At 45.8% G+C, this 22,111-nt stretch overlaps 1 protein-coding gene across 1 annotated transcript in view; it reads left to right on the top strand.

Moving 5' to 3' along the window:
- COX10 (cytochrome c oxidase 10) overlaps positions 1 to 22,111 on the top strand; it is a 106,569-nt gene that overhangs the window by 13,780 nt on the left and 70,678 nt on the right. The gene's annotated exons all lie outside the window — the stretch shown is intronic.

Genomic DNA, 22,111 nt, shown 5'->3' with positions numbered 1-22,111 from the left:
AAGCTTTGGGAATGGTGGATTAGCTTGGAATACAAAAGACCACACTCCTAAAATTTAGGAGAGTTACTATTTTTGGCCCGACTGCCATGGAAATTCTATTCGCGTTAGTACATCTAGAATTGAGCAGATACCTAGAGTTGCCAAGGTACCTATGACAAATGGGCTACTAGTTGGGATATTTTTTAGAGGTAAAGGTTATGGGAGAACCCATCTCTTAGATTTTGACATGTCATGTGCACAGTGTGTATCTACCGTGTGCTACACGCACGCAAGACTAGCTTCGAGGTTTGGGGAAGCTTGGAGCTAGGCAGGCTGATTGGCGAGCTGAGTTAGGAATAGACTAACGGGCGGGTACCCAAGTATGGACGGGCGGGCGCCCAAGTGTGGACCGACCAAGAGCCTATAAAAGGGTGGCCAAGGTTAGTCATTAGTCATATAGAGTCTCGCGAGATTTGTGAGAGCTCTATGGTCTGGAGCTTGGATCTAGTGCAGATATGCTCCTGCTTCATGCAGCCGAGGTTGATAGCAGTCTCGAGACCCACGACGGTAGCTTCGTGGCGGTATGGGATGTTACGAGGTAGAGATTGGTCGGTACGTCAACCTAGTTAGCTCAGCTCGTGGCTCGGTGGGGACAGCCAAGATTGTGAGCTTGCCTACAGCTGTCATGGTTGGGTGGTGAGTCAGGTCTGCATCCCCTTGTTGTTTATTTGTTTGTTTGCAGGTTTTGAGTCTCCAACCGGGAGCGTTCTACGAGGAGATCCTTTGGAGATTCTTGGATTTCGTGAAAGACGATTGCGTAATACTCTTATCACGGAATACAAGATCAAGTGGAAGGATCGTGTTGAGGAGGACGCTACATGGGAGACATTGACTACTCTTCAGAGAGATTACCTTGGCTTTTTAGTGAGCTCATGAGTGAGCTCTTAGAGAAAGGGGAGTATGTCACGTGCACAGTGTGTATCTACCATGTGCTACACGCACGCAAGACTAGCTTCGAGGTTTGGGGAAGCTTGGAGTTAGGCAGGCTGATTGGCGAGCTGAGTTAGGGATAGACTAACGGGCGGGCATCCAAGTATAGACGGGCGGGCGTCCAAGTGTGGACGCCCGATGGCCGGCCAAGAGCCTATAAAAGGGTGGCCAAGGTTAGTCATTAGTCATATAGAGTCTCGCGAGATTTGTGAGAGCTCTATGGTCTGGAGCCTCGATCTAGTGCAGACGTGCACCTGCTTCATGTAGCCGAGGCCGGCACAGCAGTCTCGAGACCCGCGAGGGTAGCTTCGTGGCAGTATGGGACGTCGCGAGGTAGAGATTGGTCGGTACATCAACCTAGTTAGCTCAGCTCGTGGCTCGGTGGGGACAGCCAAGATTGTGGGCTTGCCCACGGCTGTCATGGTTGGGTGGTGAGTCAGGCTTGCACCCCCTTCTTGTTTATTTGTTTGTTTGCAGGTTTCGAGTCTCGAACCGGGAGCGTTCTACGAGGAGATCCTTTGGAGATTTGACAGGACATGTGGCAAGAAAGTGGATCAAAGTGAGACTTGTCACTTTAGCTATTGTGTGGCTCTCCACTTGTCATTATAGCCTTCTCTTGCCATTTTAGCTTATGGGAGGGCCAAATTTATATATTGGAGTCCTTTCTCTCTTCATTTGGAGGAGGCTCTCTTGCTACACACTAGCCTCTACCATTGTTATAGGCTGCCCTAATGATGGCTACTCTCTTTCTCTCTTTCTTGAAGGCTGCCCATGAAGAATCCTGGCTGTTGGGGACTGTTTTGGAGGCTTCCATCGCGAACAAAAACTGAAGGCAAGGGTATTTAATCATTTTATTATGATTTCTAGCCACTATACTTCTTGTACTAGTCCTTGTACTTGTTGTACTTGCTGTACCAGCCATTGTACCGGTTGTACCAGCCATTGCACCTATTGTACCAGCATTTGTACTTACTGTACATGTTGTACCAGCCATTGTACTTGTTGTACCGGCTGAATGGAGAGTTGTACTTGCTGTATCGGCTCTATTACATGAAGACCCATGGTTTTTGTGGAAGAATAAGTACCCACACGGAGATATATGGATTATATTGTTGGCTCGACATTTCTATAGCTATGTTGCGGCTGAATTTTATGGTTGCCTTGTGTTGGGCCACGTTATGCATTTGTATATGGATAATCCGGCATCTCCTGTGGGGAGAGTAAGGCCCTCAAAGCTTGTACATGATATTTTCTCCTTGGGTAATAAAATACTCCAATGGGGGGGTCGGCCCATTCCGGCCTTTATGCGGTGTCACATGTGCAAGCTCCATTTTTAGCATTTGTGGATCTTTTATGTTTTATGCAAAGTGATGATGGATATGTGTTAAGGCTGTGGCCATGTTTAAATGTTTTAATATGCATTGATGGTATCATCAAGTGTGTCAAAGGCCCTAGTCCCCCGGGCACTGCGGGTTACAATTGTCCACACATGTGCAATTAAAGTGCCCTTAAGAAAATGAAACTTATCTCTCGTTAAGCATTTTGTGAGCTTGATGTAGGACATGATAAATTAGGATAAACATTTGAGAATTTCTGTTATAAGTTCTAGTTTCAGGACAATGCATAAAAGAAGACTCGAGAGGGTCACATGTGCATAGAATGTCTCCATTTGCTGTTGCCATACAGATGCAATTTCTTTTTATTGCATGGGAGAACCCAAGGCGTATTAATGTTTATAGACACCTCAACACGCCTTAGAACTATGTCATGCTTAACACAACCAAGGGGCTATTACTAAAGACTCAATTGCATTCTCTTAGAATGATCCATGCATGATAGAGATTCAAGAACAGCTCTTCTCACAAGAATCAAAAAGGTTGCAAAGCAGCTGCCAGCCATTGAAGGAAGGATAAAGGATATGACAATCCCTGGTCAAAACTTTCAAAACAAGCTTCAATTTTCATGTCCACACTTTGTGGGCTAAAGTATACATACTATTAACGTAACACAAGGGAAAGGGAAAACTATTACCAATAGAGGTGTAAGACTAGAAGAGAATGCAAGCGTTTTTGCACCAAAGCAAGCCATTATTACCAAACAATGAGCCATTGATAATAAGGACAATGTCCTTCACTAGAACTCGAAACACCAGGAGAAGTGCACAAGGCCCAAAGTCCATCGGCCCATTTCAGGACACACACCTAATTTCCGTACAGCCCCCAAAGGACTCCCACGTGTCTTCAACTTTGGCCCTATGCCTGGGGTACCTTCCCGATGCCATATTTTTCTAAAGCTATTTGAATCCAAAGAAAGAATTGTGGAATAGGGGTATCCCATAAGCTTTGCAGCTTCCAACCAAGATCTTATTAGTCCACCTTAGCCTGTGGACGTCAAACATAACCCTTGTCCGCTCTTCTTCTTTCCAGCCCAGAAGAGGACTGTCACCATTTGCCCTCCTAATCATGTTCTTGAGGATGTATGACATCGTGTGTATCCAAAACCTATGTATGTAGGATATCATGAGGTGCTAGTATGAGTAGCCTGTGTGTTATTTTGATGCCAGTAGTTAGCACTTCAGTATGACTAGAATTGGGCTCTTTTGGTATGACAAGTATTCCCTCAGGCTTTGCTAGTATGACTAGTATTCGTGCATCCAATATGACTGGATTCTGTTAGTATGGCGAACATGCTTTCTAATATGACTAGATGACAAGCTAGTGTGACTGGCAATGGTGTGCCACCAATATGCCTCAGAACACAGCCACCCAGGGTACCCTAATATGACTAGAGCTCTGTGATTCGGTACAAGTTTAGAGAACGAGAGATTTCTAAAGTACATAAGCATTTGCATCACTCATGGTTGTGATGACTTATTGGATTTTAGAGATGAATGCCCTGTTTTCGTGTGTTGCATGAGATGTTGTGGGTCCTCAAGCATTGGAGCGACTATGGAGCACCTTCAGCAACAACCACACGAAGAAGAGGAACCAGCTTGGAGCTGAGAAAGCCGATGATCTTGTCTTTGTTAATGCAAACTTGTGTTTGCTAACAAAGATGAAGCGAGAGTGAACACGAGATTTATACACTGGCTTTCACAAGTCTAAGGAGATGATGGTTCTGTTCAGGTTGCGGAGGCTGAGGCAGAGGATGTTGTGAGCAAGCCTACTGAGGCTCAAGATGATCTTCCAAGTTATCATGATGAGTCTGAAAACTATGAGGAAGAGGAAATGCCCATTGTGATACTTTGCCTAGGCTATCCAACTCCTTCACCATCGACATTGAACAGTTCAACCCTCAGGCGGAACTATTTGTGCCAGTGCTTGCTACAAAGTTGCCAATGCCTCCCATTCGCACTTCGTTTCATGTACAGTGGGTTGGGGGGGCGGGGGGGTGGTGAGGGGCCCTTACATATATGGGCAAGGGCTGCTGGTTGGCCCTGTCTAAACAGGCCGACAGCCCCCCATAGGGCCCCACAACCAGGCAAAGCTGGTTGGCTGGCCCACGACCAGCATGGCCCTGTCGGCCAGCCCCAAGTCGGGCCCCTCCTGGCGAGCCAACTCCTACTGGCTGACCAGAGAGAGAGAAAAAAAGCCCCCCACCCCTACCAAAACTAGAGAAAGAACATGAAAAAAATAGGGACTCCTCCTGCGCCCACATCACAGGCCCTCACTCCCTACGGTATAATATGGTACAGACGAGATGAATGCTAACACCCCCTCCAGCTCTTGGATGTGGAACCAATACAAGTGAGCTGGAGTGTTGACGGAGCATCTGCTGAGGAAGAGGCTTTGTGAAGAGGTTTGTTGCATTGTCCTCCGTTGAACAAAAGGCTTGTCACCATCCAAAATCTTCTCTCGAACAAAGTGATATCGTATCTCTTTTTGCTTGGTCCGGGTATGGAAGACGGGGTTCCGAGCAATAGCTATATAGCTCTGGTTGTCTCACTGGATGACTATGGGCTCCTTTTGCGGAAACATGATCTCGCCAAGTAACCTCTGTAGCCACACCATCTCGCAAGCAGCACCACAAGCAGCCCGATACTTTGCCTCAGTGTGAAAGACAAGGCAACAATTGGCTGCTTCTTGTTGCTCCAAGAAATCACTCCTGAGCCCAGGGTACAACGTATCTTGAAGTAGATCTCCTCGTCCTCCCCAATCAGGGTTAGTCCAGCCTGGGAGACTGACTCGGTCCTTTGACCCCCCTCCAGTGTCATAAAAGAGCGAGATCCTTTGTATCCTGCAGATACTGCAAGATCCGCAATCCCGTGTCCCAACGAGTCTTCAAAGGTGTCTGCATAATTGAGCTCAACAGCGGCACTGGAAAACTCAAGTCCAATTTGGTGTTCAACAACCAAATCAATGAACCGACAAGCTTCCGATATAAAGAGGCATCGACTTGAGTAAGTTTGGTACTCGGGTCCATCGGAGATGATTGCCAAATCTCCGTGTCTGAATGTCCTCCGCAATCAGAGTCACTCCAACTACGGTGATTGAGTCAGTCCAGTCCTTTGATCTCCCTCCAGTGTCATAAAAGAGTCCAAGATCCTTCATACCCTGCAGATACCGCAAGATCCGCAATCTTGCGTCCCAATGAGTCTTCAAAGGTGTCTGCTTAAACAAGCATCAACTTGGTCACAAGGATCATGCTCAATAAGTTTGCGATATAAACAAGCATCAACTTGCTCACAAGGATCATGCTCAATAAGGTTGGTATTCGGGTCCATTGGGGATGAAATAGGCTTGCAGTTCTCCATCCCAAAGGCCTCCAGTAACTCATGAACATACCGTTGCAGAGAAACAAAGATCCCCTTTTGGGTTTGCCAAATCTCCAATCCCAAAAAGAAATGGAGTAAGCCTAAATCTGTCATTGTGTGTGTGTGTGTGTGTATATATATATATACACATATATATATATATACATTATGCATACTATGGACTAGATACTACGACATCCCCACTCCATTATGCATACTATGGACTAGATACTACGACATCCCCACTAACGTCATCGGTGCTTGATAGTGTGTGTGTGGAGTGCGTATGTGAGAGCATATCTTGATACAGAGTTCTACACCCAAAGGCCTCCAGTAACTCATGATACAAAGTTCTCCATCCCAAAGGCCTCCAGTAACTCATGAACATACCGTTGCAGAGAAACAAAGATCCCCTTATGGGTTTGCCAAATCTCCAATCCCAAAAAGAAATGGAGTAAGCCTAAATCTGTCATTGTGTGTGTGTGTGTGTGTGTGTGTGTGTGTGTGTGTGTATATATGCATCTGTGTGTGTGTACACACACACACACACACACACACACACATATACACCTAGATGAATCTAGGAACATGCCCAAATTCATCTTTTAGAAACATGCATGTTATATACTCATGGTAGTCAACCCACAAGACTATGTAACTATCAACTCCATTATGCATACTATGGACTAGATACTACGACATCCCCACTAACGTCATCAGTGCTTGATAGTGGGTGTAGAACTCTGTATCAAGATATGCTCTCACATACGCACTCCACACACACACACACACACACACACACATAAGAGCATATATTCACACAAAGCCCTTCGTATTGAATTTTTGCCAAACCTCCGGAGATGCAGGGCAGACTTAGCCATAATGAAGCCTAGCACTAACACACACACACACACACACACACACACACACATATATCTATATATACACACACACACACACACACACACACACACACACACATTGTCACATGCACTCTGCACTGTAGTGCATGGTGACAAGATGCCTCATCATGATCAGTGCAACATCAGACAGTCAGTCAGTCAGTCCATGTCCCTTAGCCCACTTGAAGAGATGCATTCATGCATATAGAGTCAGTAGAAGCCTTAGAGTTTGCATCAGGACATGTGTGCATTTATGCATAGCAATCATTCCATATGCATGTAGGCCATCTAGACCATTGTAGAAGTCTTCAGATATCATCTAGCAGTCATCAGAATTTATCTAGTATTATTCCTATATTTTACAGCATTTACTGGGCATTTTTTACATCATTTATATATTTTGCTTGGACAAGTGCAATCGGCCAGCTCTGTAGCCAACCGACCAGCACTCCTTGTCATATAAATAGCTGAGCATATCATCCATTTATTCATTCAGATCATAATCAGCATAGAAGTCATCATCGCTTGGAGCCTTCAGCACAAGGAGCATAAACGATTGCAGAATTCAGCACCTCATCCTTCAGCATTTTCCTCATCAGCATCTAGGAGCATCAACGCTTGAACCAATTCAGCCTCGATGCAGTCAAACGCAGCATCTACAGCATTCAGCCTTCAGTACCCCTTGCGTTTTCAGCATTCATACAGTTTTCAGCACCCTCATATGCATCGTTTTGCTACAGCCACTTGGTGAAGGTAAAACTCAGCATTCATACTCATTTTCGGCATTCATACATAGTCTAGAACAGTCCCAATTAGCCCTTCTCTTAGCCTGAGATTGGTAGCCTTCCTACATCCATTGGGAAGAGTGCATAGGCTCGAGATTGGTCATCATTGGTGCTTCTACAGCCGTGTGTACAGTTTAGCCTGACTCTTGGTCTTTCAAGATCTTGCGTTTGGCTTATCATCAGTCCACTGTTAGTCTCTTCAAAGAAATAAAGTAAATACTATCCCGATAACGGGATATGGGGTGTCAGAATATGCAGCGGAGATGAAGACAAGATCTGAAAACACCAGAGTAAGTGCACTGTAGAAAAACACAGCAATAGAGAGGGAGAGAGAGAGAGGCGTGTTAACTTTGCTATATACACTAGGAAATCCTGAAATACTGAATGCAAAGTGTGTGGGGGCCATTTTATATGGCCCCTATGATCCAGTCGGCCAGCACATAAAGCAGCTAACAGCACTCTGATGACACCCGACCTGCAATATCTCCAGTCGGCCAGCACTCAGAGTGAGTCGTGGAGAAGCAGAAGCAGTCGGCCATCATAACTGGGTCATCCAAGAGCCACAGGATAGCCTCCCACACTAGAGAAAATAGGAAAAAATAGGAAAAAAATATGGAGAGTGGGGAAAAATGAGGCGGGCACACCCACAACAGAGGCCCTGGTGTAAATATACAGACAGGAGATGACCGCTAACAAGGGGACCCTTAAGTGGGTGATTCGGGACCCCATACAGTGTACAGTTTCTATATCTCTCTCTCTCTCTCTCTCTCTCTCAAATCTCTTAAAGTTTGAAGTCTTAAAGTGGATTGCTAAACTCGCGAAACTCAGGATACAGAAGACGGTGTGAGCATTTGTGTGACAGGATCCTCAAATTACGAATACTTCTGCTGCATGTTACATTGGTATCACATTTAGCTTGTCCACACACCGTATCCTAGCGTGAGGGCATCCTTGGATGGTTGGATTGCGTTCTGGCACGACCATCGACTTCAGCATCATGTCTACAAAGGAGAGTACTCATCAGCCGGAAGACGTCTCCCCCGAAGGAGACATTGCTCTTCCGACTACAGCAGACACCATAGCTTTGCTCAGAGCTCAGAACTAGCTTCTCATGGATCCCCTCCAACTCTTGGAGGCAATAGCAGCATGTCCTCCTCCGCCTCCAGCAACCCTTGACTACATCTCCCTCTTCTTTCAGATGGAACAACAAAGGAGAGAAGATGAGGCTAGACGGAGAGAAGAAAAAGCAGAAGCTGAAGCAAGAAAGTAGCAAGAAAAGCAGATAGACGGGACTATGAGCAAGCCCAACGCAGGATCGAAGAAGACCGACGTTAGGCTGAACTCGTCGTTCGAGAGCACCAACGAGAGCTCGATCGAGAACGTATGTTACTCGAGCACCAAAGGGAAAAGGAGGCTATGCATCTTAGATACGGGCACCTTTCTTCAGTTTCCCTGGTCTCATGTGCCACCAGCCAGCAGCTCGCGACATCGACTACCGTCATTCAAAGTCAACCGAGTTTTAGTAAGTATGATGGTAAGTGTGATCATTTAGTAGTTAACCAGTTTATTCATCAATTTACTACTCATTTTCCATTACTAGGATCACAGATCCTTAGGATAGAGTCCACGTAGGGACTCCCCATCTTATAGGTGAGGCAGTCACTTGGTGGCAGCATTTGTCTAGTCTTCATACAGACCAAACCATAGGTGTCACAACTTTTAGGTGGGATACATTTGTTCATGACCTAAAGACCAGATTTCTCCCGTCCCAGTATATGACCGGCCTGGCAGATGAGTTCTATGGACTCAAACAGAACGGGTCAACAACGCATCAGTTTTCGGGAAAGGCTATAACTTTAGCACAATAGTTAGGGTTATCTGAGCAGGCCAAGACGGATCAATTCATTCATGTATTAGATCCCAACATCCGGTTCACAGCTCGCAACTTTGAACCCAATACATATGACTGGGCTTTGACTCTCGTTCAAAATGAAGAAATGAAGATGAACGGAGGCAAGCCCAAGCCGTCATCATAGTCGAGTACCAAACCCCCACAGCAATTTGCTGCACAGCTAGGGAAAGGTAATGCATCTTCTAAAGATGCTAAGGACGGCATCAATAGCTCTAGTTTAGGGGGTAAGAAGGATAAAGAATCTAAGCCTAAGAAAACCCTTGAGGAAAAGGCTAAAGCAGGCATCACTGGAGGTTATCTTCCTACAGAGGAGCAAAGGAAATACCAGTAAGAAAACATATGTTTTTTTTGTCATATCATAGGGCATGGTAAGAAGGATTGCCACAAATGGCAAGCGGAGCAAGCCTCCAAAGCACCTTCTGCCACAGTTGCCATAGCATCTCCAACTCCTCTAGCTCCGCCTACTACCACAAATGCAGTTTAGCTTTTACCTTCTATGCATCCTATGCCATCCGTGGTATTTGATGCTAAGCAAGAGGGTGAGAGTGATGCTGCACAAAAAAGCCTCATCCGAGCTTATGGCTCTGCTAAGGGCCGACAGTTTGTAGTCTTGTTTGACATGGGCAGTTCTGAGGACGCCATCTCTCCCTAGTTGGCTAACAAGATGAGCTGCACATAAGTACCATATCATTTGGATGTGGACGGGTTCACACCTAGTCTCCGCACCCACATATCTCAGAAGGCACAACAGCTTGCCTTTGAAGTTCAGAAGGCCTCATTCCAACGAGATTTCATTGTCTCGCCTCTTTTGGGGTGTGACATGATCTTAGGAATCCAGTGGTTTCGTCAATATGAGCCTATTCCTGATTGGGGACTGGACACTTTTACTATCTGTTAAGGTTTTCGTGAGCCTGTCATGATTCGTGGGGATAGAAGCATTCTTGGCATCCCATTGATTTCGCATCTCCAGGTCCGATGAGCTATCCGCAAGGGAGCGAAAGGAGCACTACTTTATGTTCGTACTCAGACAGCCTCTACCTCCTCGGTAGCCCCTATCTCATCTTCAGTCCCACAGTTGGCAGACCTCCTGTCGAGACATCAAGACATTATGCTTAGGGACGATATTCCGCCTTGTCGCCCTCCATCACGTCGTGAGGATCATCATATCGATTTGGTCCCTGGATCAGAACCTCCTAGTAGGCTCCCCTATCGTCTTTCCAAGACTCTAGAGGGCGAGCTAGAAAGATAGTTATCTGAGCTTCTTCGAGCCGGATTCGTTCGGCCTTCTTCCTCACCCTTTGCTACGCCCATCCTATTTGTCCAAAAGAAGGACAAGTCTGCACGCCTTTGTGTAGACTATAGGGCATTGAATAAACTCACGTTTAATATTAAGTTTCCTATGCCAAGGATTGAGTACATTTTGGAGCGGTTAGACGGTGCAAAATTTTTCACTAGGATCGACCTCAAGACTGGTTAAATGTAGCCATAGGTGGAGTTATCCAACAGGACAATAGACCTGTGGCCTACTATAGTCGAAAGTTGGATGTTGTGGAAAAGAATTATTTGGTTTATGACAAAGAGCTTTTGGGTGCGATCACAACGCTCAAACATTGAAAGCCTTTTCTCTATGGATAGGTCTTCACAGTCAAAACATACCACCAAGCATTTAAGTGGCTTCAAACCATGCCAAGTGCCCAGTGGAGTGATCGGCAAGCCAGGTGGAGTCAACTCTTCTAACATTTTGGAGGAATGATCGAGTACATCCCTGATAAGCATAACCCAGTTTACAGATACTTAGTCGAAAGGCCAGCATCCAGGTAGTGCAGGAGTCTACCATTCTCGAAATCACGGGGAAGGACTTCGATAGCATGAAAGACGAGTATGTGGACTCCCTTGAGTTTGGTACTCATTATAATTTGGCCCTCACTTCTGAGCCTGATCATTATTCAGTGCAGAACAGTTGGTTGTTCTTCAACAACCGTCTCTGTATCATTCGGGAGAAGTGATTAGCTCTTCTCCATGATGCCTATGACTCCTTAGTTGAAGGACATAGAGGTATCAATAGTACCCTTGAGAAATTAGAATGGTCCTTTTATTGGCCAAAAATGAGGCGTGATGTATATTTACATGTTCAAGCCTGTAAGATTTGTCAAAAAGTTAAGGTTCCACATACAACGAAGGCTAGGTTATTGCAACCTTTGCCTATCCCGACGGACCTTTCATTGACATATCTATGGACTTTGTAGGGTCTCTGTCACCAGCCTGGACATTTCCCAGTCTGAAAGGGGTCTGGTGGACTCCAGGATGTTTAAATATTTGGAAAGGACAAGCTTTGGGAATGGGGGATTATCCTAGAATACAAAGGACCACACTCCTAAAATTTAGGAGAGTTGCTATTTTTTGCCCGACTCTGTTCGCGTCATTACATCTAGAATTGAGCAGATACCAAGAGTTGGCAAAGTGCCTATGACAGAATGTCTACCAGTTGGGATATTTTTAGAGATAAAGTTTATGGAAGGACCCATCTCTTAGATTGGGACATGTGGCAAGGAGGTGGACCAAAGTGAGACAAGTGGCCTGACATTTGTTAGAAAGTGGATCAAAGTGAGACAAGTGGCCTCACACTTGTCACTTCACCTATTGTGTCTCCACTTGTCATCGTAGCCTTCTCTTGCCATTTTAGCTCATGGGAGGCCCAAATCTATAAATTGGAGCCCTCTCTCTTCATTAATGGAGGCTCTCTTGCTGCACACTAGCCTCTACCACCGTTGAAGGTTGTCCTAATGATGGCTACTCTCTTTCTCTCTCTCTTGAAGGCTGCCCATGAAGAATACCCGCTGTTGGGGACTGTTTTGGAGGCTTCCATCGCGAAGAAATACTGAAGGCAAGGGTATTCAATCATTTATTATGATTTCTAGCCATTGTACTTGTTGTACCAGCATTTGTACTTGCAGTGCCAGCCACCGTACTGGTTGTACCAGCCACTGTATTGGTTGTACCAACCACTGTGCTTGTTGTACCAGCCACCACTGTACTTGCTGTACTAGTCACTGTACAGTGGTTGTACCAACCACTGTGCTTGTTGTACCAGCCACCACTGTACTTGTTGTACTAGTCACTGTACATGCTGTACCAGCATTTGTACTTGCTGTACTTGCTATACCAGCCACCGTATCGGCTGTACCAGCCACTATACCGGCTGTACCAACCATTGTACCTACTGTACCGGCTGAATGGAGAGTTGTACTTGCTGTACCAGCTCTATTGCATGAAGACCCGTGGTTTTTGGGAAAGAATCAGTACCCACACGGAGATATATGGATTATATTATTGGCTCGGCATTTCTACAGCCTATGTTCCGGCTTGGTTGCCTCGTGTTGGGTTGTGCTATGGCATTTGTATATGGATAATCCAGTATCTCCCGTGAGGAGAGTAAGGCCCTCAAAGCTTGTACATGATATTATTCTCCTTGGGTAATAAAATACTCCAAGGGAGGGGTCGGCCCATTCCGGCCTCTATGCGGTGTCACACGTGCAAGCTCCATTTTCAGCATTTGTGGATGTTTTGTCCAGCTTTATGTTTTATGCAAAGTGATGATGGATATGTGTTAAGGCTGTGGCCACTTTTAAGTGTTTTAACATGCATTGATGGTATCAACAAGTGTGTAAAAGGCCCTAGTCCCCCGGGCACCCGCCACGAGTTACATTGGTATCAGAGCATAGGCTTTCTTGGAAGCGGAGGCTTCCTTCTATCAATAAGGAAGAGAAAAGATCTCAAGTGGGGACCACACTTACCATCATTGCTGTTAAGCATGGCCAACCACTTCATAGCTTATGAAGCAAGAGCATGAGCAGTAGATAGCTTGTTGATCTAAGGATTTATGAATTCACAAAATTTATCTTGGGAGTATGGAGTTGGCTTTATGTGCACACGTTTAGCACTCTTTCCATATGGATATTGTGGATTATATTATCAAGCTTACAGGCAAGCTATATGGAGATACATCTCGGGATATCTTAAGGATATGGCGAGGAGATATTTCTTTTGGCTTCATGATCAACCTGGCAAAGAACAGCTAAGTATACTTTGAGTTTGCAAAGTTGGTGCTTTTGCTATTTACTATGAAGTGTTTTTGATGTTCACTAACCCTTGTATAGCTATGCAAGGAGAAAGGTGTTGTTGTTTGCCTTGAGATGGTTTTAGGGAAACATTGTTTATGGCTCCCTTTATTGGGATGGATTATATCTATGGAGATTTCTTTCTTGGACGAGATTCATATAGATATTGGGCTTCACAAGCAATTTCTATGGACGAATCTGTCCGAGTTTATAGAGAAGAAATCTTTGAATATCTCATGGATATGATGCTTTTATGGATAAAGTCCACCTCTACTCCAAGGTGTGTGGTTAGCACAGAGTATGTGGTAAGAGTTATGGTATACAAGGATTATGGTATACAGGTCTATGGATTCTTCGATTTCTGTTCTAGGGATTTGGATCCATCCTCAGGTTTATGGATTATGTTTATGACTCCCTTTTACTGGGATGGATTATTCCTTTTGGCTCCCTTTATTTGGGATGCATTGGACTTATGAAACTCATGATTCACATACCCTGTGTAGTGTTCTCTTGTCCTACGTGCTCTCTTGAAGATTGTTTCTACCATGTGAGGGTGGAACAATAGAAAGCAGATGGAAGGGAACATGGGCACTTCAAAGGGTAGTGACAAGCACAACATACCCTGTGTAGTGTTCTCGTCCTACGTGCTCTCTTGAAGATTGTTTCTACCACGTGTGGGTGGAACAATAGAGAGCAGATGGAAGGGAACACGGGCACTCGAGAGGGTAGTGTGAGTTGGTGGCCGAAATGCCTACAAACTATTGGTGGCCGAAATGCCTATAAACTATGTGTAGCAGAAATGCTTATGGAACACCAGGTTATCTGCGAGTGATTGCTTTATCTCGTTACTTGAGCCCACCTCTCATCCAAGGTGTGTGGTCAGAGTACCAACACGGAGTGCAAGTGTTACGACCTTGTGTTTTTCTCTGGACAAGATGCAGATGTGCACGGGGACATGGTGGACAGTGTGAATGGCATCAGGTGGGAGTGAAGATGGAAGCCCATGTGTGGATAACCCCATGTGTGAAAGGGGGCAAAAGAGACTTTAATTTAAAAAGGTTTTATAACCTTTGGTGGGGCAAAATTAAAGTTATGAAGGTTTCAAAGCCTTGAGAGACCCCAAGGCAATTTTTAGAGACTACTCCACTTTTGGAGGCTCTGGTCTCTCTCTTGCTTCTCTCTCTTGCTTTTGGGGAGGCGTGCAACTTCTCATGCGTGGAAGGGAGGAGAAGTGGGTCGACTGCATGTTTGCTGCAGGAACAGGCTGCGCATATCAGGCTGCGGCTGGTACAGGCGGCGCAGGCAGGTCTGTACGACTGTACGGACAGCTGTACGGACAGCTGTACGGACAGGACAGAAACTGGTGCTGGACAGTTCTGCTACAGGCGGCACTGGCCAGATTTGGTTGTGCAGGTACAGGCGCTTACAGGCAGGTGTACGACTGCAAGTACAGGCGCTTACAGGCAGGTGTACGACTGCATGCACAGGTGTACGGACAGGTACAGCTGGTACAGGCGGTTGCTGTACGACAGCTGATACAGGAGACAGCTACACACGATTTGGTACGGGTGGTTGCTGGTGTCGACCTGTTCGGATAGTTGGTTGCAGGCGTGTGCTTTTTGGAGGACGCCGTGCTTTTGCAGAAAAGTAGACAGAGGCTGGTTTCTCTGGACATAAAGGTGAACAAGGGCTGGTTTTCCATGAACATAGACATCATGTCGATGGCGTTCAACTGATGGAACTTTCAGCTTCTATTTGCTTTGGATTCGGGACTGTTTTGGGACAGTTTATGGGCTGTTTTTGTTTGGTTGCAAATTCAGCTATGTGCTTGGGTTTTTGGCTGCAAGTACAGGTTATGTGGTTATGTTTCTTGGCATGGGAGTGAAGCAAGCTCGCATGGCTGTGTGCTCATGGAGCAGATTGTTTTCTCTTGCTAGAAAGGAACAGTGGGAACTACAGCTATGGGCATCTCTATGTTGCCAGATGTTTCATGAGGGAACAGGTAACTAGATGTGTGCCGTTGTTGGCGAGGAAACATGTTTGTGGGTTTCTCCAGGAGATAGGTCACATGCAGGCAGAAGGTACAGGAGTGAACACATGTATGGTACAGCCTTGCTACTGACAAGACAGGGGACAGGGAATCCATGACAGAGATGGATAGTACCCTTGGAAGGTAGAGAGGGTTTGTACAGGTGTGTCAACTGTATGGTATGCTGTGCTGTGATGCGAGTTCTCTTTTGAGAGATAGTTTGGGAGTCTGTGTTGTGATACAGGAGCACTGGATGTGTCAGGGTGTGATGCTGTTCATAGTGTGAGAGGCTATGGATGGTTGTGGCAGCCTTGATCATGGGAGAAAGCTTCTGTATGCAGGCTCAATGTGTGAGAGTCTTTTGATATGAACAATGGCTGGACTTGTTTGCGGATGCCGTGTGGACAAGAAGCCAGATGCAGGTTCTTTGCAGGCTTTAGGAGTTCTACTGGGACGGCTGAGTTCCCAGCCTTATATTGTAATCAAAGCTCTTTTAATCAATTAAAGAAATACCGCAAGGGGCGCCACTGCGATTTGGGGCCAATCGGTGTCCGTGTACTATTTGCAGGAGCACTCTAGCTCCCCCTGTTTGTTTTCCTTTTCTAGGTCCTCAATGGTGTTGAAGTGTTTTATGTGCGAGTGTTTGTTTCACCGCCCTTTTGCTTTCTGAAGGCCGGTTTACAAGGTTCCGTTGCCGGGACACATCGTCGACTTTCTCAAGGAGGCGAGTCCGTGGTTGCTTTGGTCGGGACAATCGCCAACTTTCCTAAGGGGGCGAGCTCGTGGTTGTCTCATGAGAGTCACATCAAAAGCTTCAACATGAGGAAAGTGAAAAGGAAGTGCAGGACATAGTACAGGATTGTGTGTCTTTGCCTATATGAGGTAAAGAGCAAGAGCTGAAGATGAAGTTCAGGAGAAAAGACATCAAGGACAAGAAGAAGTCGGCCAGGAACAAGAAGCAATTGAAGTGTTATGGTGCAGGAGATGCGTTGAAGGCTATGGCTTTCAACAGTTTGTCACCAGTGGTATCTTCATAGAGGCTTCATGGGTTCTGAAGACAGTTTCTTTCTATGTTTAGCAGTGGTGATCTACTATGCTTCATCGAGGACTTGTGCTTACCACTTGGGTGGAGTGCAAGCAGGTTTTGGGTGCCTGAGGATGTATCAGATGAGGCTCAGATGGAAGTGGAGGAACTTGACGAGGTTCTTATTCCTGAGCATATGCTGGCACATAAAGGAAAGAAAGGTACAGGGTAAAGTTTCCCATCGCTATCCTGTGAAGTTCAAGAGCTGTTCACTGATGGATACGAAGTGGATGGAGGAGGTTCACTGATGGATGCGAAGTGGATGGAGGAGGGTGACTTAGCAGATTCACCTTAGGAGTTGCAGCTTTATCTTGATGCCTATGAGTTGGAGTCGACTCTTGTTACGGCTCATTCAGGTTCAGCAGAGCATGGGTCTGGAGCATTACCTGATGCTCAAGAGGGGGGTAGCACCTCCACTCCCTTGATACAGACAGGCTCAGATGACATCTAGAGGTCGCTTGGTGCAGATTTTATCTCATCCGAAGGTACTGAGGCTGACAGTACATCTGCTTATGGGACTTCTATGATCTTGTGTTCTAGACACATGAGATGATGGTTGAGTATGGTTCACAGTCGCGCGCACCTTGAACTCTAACTGCAACTATGGATAACTCTATGGAGGACATAAGTCTTGCGAGCAGTCCTAGAGTTGGTTTGGTTCATGGAAATATGGACCTAACTCTGTTTGTGCATGTATGCATTCACTTTTTGAGGTAGAGGTATTTTTGTATTCTGGTGCCATTGGATCCTGGTACCATTGAGAATACATTGGGAAATACTCTGCATTGTGTCATGTGCTGCATGTATATTGGTATGATACATCAAGTGCTTTATTATGTCATGGATGCACCATTGGGTGTAACTCCTGCGGGATGGCCATGAGACATATGTGGGAAAGTACTTGGTAGATGTAGTGTTTGGATGCATTGAGTGCTTTCATATGCTCATGTTGTACCATCAGTCATGGGTCCTGCGGGATGCCCATGGGCGTAAGGCTTGCGAGCAGCCCTTAGACTGTTACTATAGAATAGGTAGAGCATTTTGAGGAGCATATTGTTTGCGAATGCATATGTGTGTCATGCATATGTGTGTCATATGTAGAATGATGCATGGTTTTGTTTTTGGCTAACACAGTTAACGTGTTTCCATTTGGTTTTAGACTTTTGCTGTAGGTTCTGAAGGAACAAGCAAGAGGACACTGTGGCTTATTGTGCAGGATGATTGTTCTATCATCCAGATGCATTGGAAGGCCATTGTTTCTGCCATATGGGGTATCTTTGCTCATGAGATGCTTTACTGTGCCATTGAGTGCAATCGAGGACGCTTGCCATTTTTCAAGAGGGGGGTATGTTACGACCCTGTGTTTTTCTCTGGACAAGATGCAGATGTGCACGGGGACATGGTGGACAGTGTGAATGGCATCAGGTGGGAGTGAAGATGGAAGCCCATGTGTGGATAACCCCATGTGTGAAAGGGGGCAAAAGAGACTTTAATTTAAAAAGGTTTTATAACCTTTGGTGGGGCAAAATTAAAGTTATGAAGGTTTCAAAGCCTTGAGAGACCCCAAGGCAATTTTTAGAGACTACTCCACTTTTGGAGGCTCTGGTCTCTCTCTTGCTTCTCTCTCTTGCTTTTGGGGAGGCGTGCAACTTCTCATGCGTGGAAGGGAGGAGAAGTGGGTCGACTGCATGTTTGCTGCAGGAACAGGCTGCGCATATCAGGCTGCGGCTGGTACAGGCGGCGCAGGCAGGTCTGTACGACTGTACGGACAGCTGTACGGACAGGACATAAACTGGTGCTGGACAGTTCTGCTACAGGCGGCGCTGGCCAGATTTGGTTGTGCAGGTACAGGCGCTTACAGGCAGGTGTACGACTGCAAGTACAGGCGCTTACAGGCAGGTGTACGACTGCATGCACAGGTGTACGGACAGGTACAGCTGGTACAGGCGGTTGCTGTACGACAGCTGATACAGGAGACAGCTACACACGATTTGGTACGGGTGGTTGCTGGTGTCGACCTGTTCGGATAGTTGGTTGCAGGCGTGTGCTTTTTGGAGGACGCCGTGCTTTTGCAGAAAAGTAGACAGAGGCTGGTTTCTCTGGACATAAAGGTGAACAAGGGCTGGTTTTCCATGAACATAGACATCATGTCGATGGCGTTCAACTGATGGAACTTTCAGCTTCTATTTGCTTTGGATTCGGGACTGTTTTGGGACAGTTTATGGGCTGTTTTTGTTTGGTTGCAAATTCAGCTATGTGCTTGGGTTTTTGGCTGCAAGTACAGGTTATGTGGTTATGTTTCTTGGCATGGGAGTGAAGCAAGCTCGCATGGCTGTGTGCTCATGGAGCAGATTGTTTTCTCTTGCTAGAAAGGAACAGTGGGAACTACAGCTATGGGCATCTCTATGTTGCCAGATGTTTCATGAGGGAACAGGTAACTAGATGTGTGCCGTTGTTGGCGAGGAAACATGTTTGTGGGTTTCTCCAGGAGATAGGTCACATGCAGGCAGAAGGTACAGGAGTGAACACATGTATGGTACAGCCTTGCTACTGACAAGACAGGGGACAGGGAATCCATGACAGAGATGGATAGTACCCTTGGAAGGTAGAGAGGGTTTGTACAGGTGTGTCAACTGTATGGTATGCTGTGCTGTGATGCGAGTTCTCTTTTGAGAGAGAGTTTGGGAGTCTGTGTTGTGATACAGGAGCACTGGATGTGTCAGGGTGTGATGCTGTTCATAGTGTGAGAGGCTATGGATGGTTGTGGCAGCCTTGATCATGGGAGAAAGCTTCTGTATGCAGGCTCAATGTGTGAGAGTCTTTTGATATGAACAATGGCTGGACTTGTTTGCGGATGCCGTGTGGACAAGAAGCCAGATGCAGGTTCTTTGCAGGCTTCAGGAGTTCTACTGGGACGGCTGAGTTCCCAGCCTTATATTGTAATCAAAGCTCTTTTAATCAATTAAAGAAATACCGCAAGGGGCGCCACTGCGATTTGGGGCCAATCGGTGTCCGTGTACTATTTGCAGGAGCACTCTAGCTCCCCCTGTTTGTTTTCCTTTTCTAGGTCCTCAATGGTGTTGAAGTGTTTTATGTGCGAGTGTTTGTTTCACCGCCCTTTTGCTTTCTGAAGGCCGGTTTACAGCAAGTGGTAAAGTGGACATGACGGGACTTATGTCTATGCCAACGGTCATGTGGACCGATGTCTTGTTGGCAGGAGACTTATTTTGTCTCGCCCATTTACTTGGGACATGGATTATGATATCTGGACTTATGGGACTGATTTGTCTCGCCCATTTACTTGGGACATGATTATGATATCTGGACTTATGGGACTGTTTTTGTCTCGCCCATTTATCTTGGGACATGATTTTGATATTGGTATTATGGAGACTTATTTAGTCTCGCCCACTTCTTTGGGACATGGATTCTTCAGTTATATTGGATTTTTGAGACTGTCTCGTCTCGCCCAATTGATGGGACATGATTATATCTTGCATATATGGCTTGAAGCTTAAAGTTGCGGACAACTTTTAAGAAGCTGGGGAGGATGTCACCAGTCTGGACATTTCCCAGTCTGAAAGGGGTCTGGTGGACTCCAAGATGTTTAAATATTTGGAAAGTACAAGCTTTGGGAATGGGGGATTATCCTAGAATACAAAGGACCACACTCCTAAAATTTAGGAGAGTTGCTATTTTTTGCCTGACTCCGATGGAAATTCTGTTCGCGTCATTACATCTCAAATTGAGCAGATACCAAGAGTTGGCAAAGTGCCTGACAGAGTGTCTACCAGTTGGGATATTTTTAGAGATAAAGTTTATGGAAGGACCCATCTCTTAGATTGGGACATGTATCAAGGAGGTGGACCAAAGTGAGACAAGTGGCTTGACATTTGTTAGAAAGTGGATCAAAGTGAGACAAGTGGCCTCACACTTGTCACTTCACCTATTGTGTGGCTCTCCACTTGTCATCGTAGCCTTCTCTTGCCATTTTAGCGCATGGGAGGCCCAAATCTATAAATTGGAGCCCTCTCTCTTCATTAATGGAGGCTCTCTTGCTGCACACTAGCCTCTACCACCGTTGAAGGCTGCCCTAATGATGGCTACTCTCTTTCTCTCTCTCTTGAAGGCTGCCCATGAAGAATACCGGCTGTTGGGGACTGTTTTGGAGGCTTCCATCGCGAAGAAATACTGAAGGCAAGGGTATTCAATCATTTATTATGATTTCTAGCCATTGTACTTGTTGTACCAGTATTTGTACTTGCTGTACTTGCTGTGCCAGCCACCGTACCGGTTGTACCAGCCACTGTACCGGCTGCACCAACCAATGTACTTGCTATACTAGTCATTGTACATGTTGTACTAGCATTTGTACTTGCTGTACCAGCCACCGTATCGACTGTACCAGCCACTATACCGGCTGTACCATCCATTGTACCTGCTGTACCGGCTGAATGGAGAGTTGTTCTTGCTGTACCAGCTCTATTGCATGAAGACCCGTGGTTTTTGGGGAAGAATCAGTACCCACACGGAGTTATATGGATTATATTATTGGCTCAGCATTTCTACAGCCTATGTTCCGGCTTGGTTGCCTCGTGTTGGGTTGTGTTATGGCATTTGTATATGGATAATCCGGCATCTCCCACACGTGCAAGCTCCATTTTCAGCATTTGTGAATGTTTTGTCCAGCTTTATGTTTTATGCAAAGTGATGATGGATATGTGTTAAGGCTGTGGCCATGTTTAAGTGTTTTAACATGCATTGATGGTATCAACAAGTGTGTAAAAGACCCTAGTCCCTCGGGCACCCGCCACGAGTTACAGTCTCTACTAGCATCCATCGGATGTCGTAACACTCAGTGTTTTACCATTGTGGATCGCTTTAGTAAGTTTTGCATGCTCATCCCATGCAAGCATACGGCCACGGCCGAGGACGTAATCCGTCTTTTTCTAAAACATTGGTACCCTATTTGTGGTTTGCCTAGCACCATCATCTCAAACAGAGATTCCAAGTTTACCTCTCATTTTTGGAGGGCATTATTCAAAAACTTTGGAACTAAGTTACAGTTGTCTAGTGCATTCCATCCATAGACAGACGGCCATATAGAAATAACCAATTGGCCTGTGATGTTCTCAAGTTATATTGTCATGACCAGCAGTCCAAATGGGGACATTATCTTCCATTGGTCCAAGCCATCTTGAACGATACTCATTCATCCAGTGTCGGACGGACTTCGTATGAAGCAGCCTTTGGTCGCCGTTTCTCTTCTCTTTTGACGAGATTGGTGTCTCCATCTCTTGAGACTAATAAAATGACGGAAGTATTTTTCGAAATCATTGAGTCAGTCGAGTAGCCTTGGACACATAGAGAGAGAGTGTGTCAAGGACTATGGAGTTTAGGGACTTGAGGCACTGGTCGCGGGGACCGCTTGACCAAAGCACATGAAGCTTATAGCAGACAGGCAAATAAGTCTAGACGAGGTGTCCACTTCAAGGAAGGGGATTGGGTCTATCTGCGCATCATGAAATAGAGATTGAAACACGTGGGCAAACGTTGTCC

The sequence above is a fragment of the Cibotium barometz genome, chromosome 30 (assembly GCF_041138505.1).
Source record: "Cibotium barometz isolate CiBa-2024 chromosome 30, ASM4113850v1, whole genome shotgun sequence".
Classification (NCBI taxonomy): Eukaryota; Viridiplantae; Streptophyta; class Polypodiopsida; order Cyatheales; family Cibotiaceae; genus Cibotium; species Cibotium barometz.
This window is presented reverse-complemented; position numbering and strand designations above follow the sequence as displayed.